This window comes from Ruditapes philippinarum, unplaced genomic scaffold (assembly GCF_026571515.1).
Source record: "Ruditapes philippinarum isolate M1 unplaced genomic scaffold, ASM2657151v2 ctg1630_1_1_1_1, whole genome shotgun sequence".
NCBI classification, from domain to species: Eukaryota; Metazoa; Mollusca; class Bivalvia; order Venerida; family Veneridae; genus Ruditapes; species Ruditapes philippinarum.
Window position 1 is genome coordinate 56,593 of NW_026864902.1, and position 5,314 is coordinate 61,906.

Below are 5,314 nucleotides of genomic sequence, written 5' to 3' on the forward strand. Positions count from 1 at the left end.
CATAACCTTAATTAATGACATTTAGTGATAACTGGTAATACGGATAATCACACTATCACTTTAACTATGTATTTTTTATCCAGAAAGGCTTTATTCATCATTATCCCTGGCTAATCATGCAAAAAGCGTTGTGATAGTTTGAAAACCTCTATACTGATAACCGATATAATAGTATCATAAATAAATGACATAGAAACTATCAACCACTTATAAAGTCCATTCAGAATGTATCGTCTGGTCAATATTCATAATCCTGAACAATAATTAACCTTTGGTAACTTGCAATTTCCAATACCGTCCATGATCAGGCTCAATCAAATCGAGCGAGCAACATTTTTAATTTTGCCATGTTGGGCGTTCTTTAGAGATTCTGTTTTACTCTATTTTATATATAAAAGACAATAGGCAAAGCAATAATATAAAACAAGTTTTTTATCTTGCACTTCGTCCGTATACAGACATAATAAAACAATTACACAATTAAAACTTTTAGTGAACCATAAACATGTTCTATAGACATATATATTTTTTTCTTGTCTTTACTGAATTTGATTTTTATGATTTTATAAAACGACAGAAAAGTGGATGCAAAAATAAAATATATAATGAAAGCATTTAAAGTCTTTAATATGCCTGAAGATTTAAAAATCATTGATTTTCATCCAAACTTTACAATACCTTGATCAAATGCAGATTTTGTCCTCAACAGGTTATTTGAGACAAGTAATTATCTGAACCCTGAGAGATTTTATTATTTTTATAAATAGAGGTTATACTTTGAATACATCAGCAAAAATAAAGCAGAGCAATATTCATTTAACACAGTCCCCAAGAGTACCAAGTCTCAGAAGACTTTAAGAAACGCACCCAGAAGGGCAACAACCAATCGAGGAGGGAACAAGTTACTTGTGCCACTTAGTTTTCAACAGTCGCAGTGCGGTTTGGTTTTATATATGAATATCAGGGCTTTGAACATATTGTAAATAAAAAAATTCAAAAGTCGTCCATGATACTTTAAGGTTAAGATGAAAGTTAACTGGTGCATAATGATCTCTTGTTCCTGATCTTTTGGTCACTTTTGTCAAAATTTACGTAAAAGGAGGAAGACAAGTAAACGCAATTTTTTACGAATTACAGACTCTCATGGTCAAAAATAAGGAAAACTTTTAAATGCTGTATCAGACATTTACTTTTCAATTATAAGGAAAGTTTACGATCCAATAGAGTATTATTTGTTTTTGATTGTTTCATTCCATCTTTGCAGTTTTGCCCAAATTACAATAACCATGAAATATATAGAGAAATGATATGATGCATTTCGAACAGTTTGTCCTCCTAATTTCTCAATTCAATGCGCAACTCTTATATATTGATTCTAAAAAGTACAAGTAAAACTGATTATTTTTGTGTAAACGTTTAGAAAATATTCTGTATTGTTATGAGGTTGTAAAATGGTATTGTGTTGCTATACTTGCGATACCTTATATTATTTTTACATTTATTTAGTAATATGGTTACTTATCTTTAAGATATACTATGAATTTTGTATATTATATGTATTAAGGTATTTTCCTTGAATTATTTATTAGCTTATACATTTGTTTACATTTCATTTATATGTCATTCAAAACCATGAACATACAATACTTGAATTAACATTAGTATACATCCGGCCCAAGGGGCCTATAAGACACAAACAACATTACAACACATGGAAGAAAGAAGGATAATATATAATCTTTTTAAACATTTCATCTATGTTGGTTATCTTCTTTTAAGAGAACAATATCAACAAGTCATAGAAACCTTGATTCTAATGTTCTGGCGAATGTCTGTATCTTATATGTTGGTCATTTTTAACTTTCAATTATTCATAAAAGCTTTGACTGAGATGTTTTGGCGAATGTCTGAACAGATCAGTTCAAGACCACTGGGGGCCTACTTTGTGACAAGTTGAATGAGGAAGTACGTTGTGATTGGGTATTTAAAACAAATTAACCAGAACAATTAAATGAAGATAATAAAGTAGAGAGATCCTGTCTAAATGGACCAGCGAGACTTGTAGGCATTAGTATTGAGGAAATAGCAAAATATTGTTAAAAGTTTGCTTTCTGCTGCATTTTTAATTTATCCTCGACTGCACTTATGTGTGATAGTATTCCTGTAAAGCTGCTGAAATGTTTTAATAAAATTGTTTTTACATATATATGCGGATGGTTGTTAGATAGGTTTAATTAAATAATGCACCAAAATAATAAAGTTATTAGAAAACGTTTACAGATGCCACACCTATCTTTTTTGGTCATATCATTATTTAACATAATAATTATATTTGCTTCTTCGTCACTCATTTTCAGCAGTCTTAACCGTTTCATTTTTGTTATCAGCGTCTTACATTTGCAGATACGTCTCATTCTTTTTGTGTTACAAAACCATTCAATAACAACCTTTAAAAACAGAAATCGAAGTGTTCTAATCAAACTGGGGTTAAATTTAGCTTTTTTATAGGGGTGGGGGCATTTACATACATGTTATTATAGCGTTCAGTTATGATTCATGTCAACGCCAGAATTATTATGTATTAAACCTAACGAAACATGGTTATACGCATAAAGCAGAAAACAAATCTAAGAAAATTAAATAAATTCCTAACAGCGACAAGACATTTATCAAAATCATTAGTCTCACTATTGGGATAAGATTGATTTAATAGTTGTTACGAGTATTAATATCTCTTGTTAGAATTATTTAAAGTAAAATGTCTAAAATAATCTAATTGGCTAGGTCCACAGGTGCTAGTTGCATTGATTTGACCTAAAATGTGTTTGACCTTGTTATTTATACAATAAAATATCAATATATTAAAAAAAAAAAAAAAAAAAAAATTTTTCACTGTTATATTATTATAGACAAGGTATGCAACATTCAGGTACGAAAATTATGGGTACGCCGGTTATCTGTGTTAAAATTTTTCACCGGGCGGTAATATCGTCGGATTTTTGCATGGAATCAATGCACAATATATTTTTCTATTACAATTTACTATTTGCAGATCCCCAATTAACCGCTAGTTAATGTTATAAAGCCCGAAAGTAAGAAATCACCCAGGTCCGAAAGATGAGACCGTCATGACATGTACATTATAACCTGGTATTTACGCTTGAAATACATCAACAAAGAGATAAAACGGGTCGAATACACATGCAAACAACTGGATTTTACATACATTTTAATGGTGTTATGCTCCACAAGTCGAACTCAGTCCTATGAGCCTGTATTTAAAGAAATATTCTACATGTAGACGATATTTTTAGAAGGTAATTCCTACCGGAAGTATTCTCCGGCTTCCGTTTCACATACATTGACATAGAGCGAAACAGGGAACCAAGCACGTGTTGCGGAGAACACTTCCGATTTAGGAATTACCTTATACATGTAGAATTTTTCTTAAAATACGGGCACATAGGACTTAGTGCCACTCGTGGAGGATAAAACCATTTAAAAGTATGTAAAATCCAGTTGTTTGCATGTGTGTTCGACCCGTTTGATCTCTTTGTTGATGTATTTCAAGCGTAAATACCAGGTTATAATGTACATGTCATGACGGTCTCATCTTTCGGACCTGGGTGATTTCTTACTTTCGGGCTTTATAACATTAACTAGCGGTTAATTGGGGATCTGTAAATAGTAAATTGTAATAGAAAAATATATTGTGCATTGATTCCATGCAAAAATCCGACGATATTACCGCCCGGTGAAAAATTTTAACACAGATAACCGGCGTACCCATAATTTTCGTACCTGAATGTTGCATACCTTGTCTATAATAATATAACAATAAAAAATTTTTTTTTTTTTTTTTTTTTTTTTTAATATATTGATATTTTATTGTATAAATAACAAGGTCAAACACATTTTAGGTCAAATCAATGCAACTAGCACCTGTGGCTAGGTCGACAACCGATTGCAAACTAATGGGATTATGTATTTACCTAATTCAAGAGAATTTTGTAAGGCTAGTAATTTTAGTGAATGCGTTAGCATAACTGGCACACATACGAGGGGAAGTCAGAAAATATCCGGACCTTGGACTCGTTCTCGAAAACCATTCATCATTTAAAAAAAATCTTTCTACTCTTTTTCAAAATATTCTCCACCTACGTCTACGCACTTTTGCCATCGTTGTGGGAGCTTTTGTATTCCCGCTGTGAACCATGACGTAGACCTAGGTTTTAGGTACTGTGTAACAGCAGATATCATAGCCGCCATGGTCTTATATTTCTTTCCAGCAAGCAATGTTTCCAGTTCTAAAAACAAATAAAAGTCACAGGGGGCGAGGTCTGGGCTATAAGGAGGGTGAGACGACAATTGCCATTTGTAAGTTAGAGTTCATATCCTCCACTGTAGTTGCGGCGGTATTGGAGGGGGTGTTATCGTGTAGAAGGAGGACATTTTTCTGTGCTAACCTGGGACGCATTTGCTTCAGCTTTTCTTTGAGATTTTTCAGAATTACTTCAGAATAGTACTTGGCGGTGACAGTTTGACCTTTTGACATGAAATGAATATGTATCATTCCTCGTGAATCACAAAAGGCAACAAGCATGACTTTGCGTTTATTGAACGCCGCCTTTCCTTGTTGATCTTGTTTTTCATATTTTTTGCCAGCCGAAGGAGACAGCTCAAACTTTTTAGTTGGTGGGGAACCAGCTCGTTCCACTGCTTTGACTGAGCTTTTGTCTCAGGTTCGGAATAATGAACCCACATCTCATCTCCAGTGATAATGCGGTTCAAAAACTTATTTCCTTCACGATTAAAACGACTTAAATGTTCTTTTGCACTGGTTACTCTGGTTGCCTTTTGATCTGCTAACAACTGTCTAGGCACCCACCTGGCACTTACCTTACTTATGCCTAGGTGTTCGTGTAAAATGCCTTACCGATGCTAAACTTGTTGGCTACCTCCTCCAAAGTTACTCGACGATTTTTGTTGACAAAAGCTTTAGCATTTGCTACCATTGTTGGGGTCACCGCCTCAGCTGGCCGTCCAGTCCTAGGCCTGTCACAAACACTTGTTCTGCCTTCACGATACTGAGAAACCAAGTTGTAGAAGGTTGAACGTGATACACATTTATCAGATCTTTTTTAAGCCTCTGAAAGATGTGGCAGGGCTTTTCATCTTCTGCAACCAGAAACTTTATTACAGACCGTTGTTCCTCTAACAAAGAGTCCATGATAGACGAGACACCTTTCATATATCAGAGGGCAAACTACTGTGTATACACAACTATCATTGAAAATAAACTGACCACGTTATT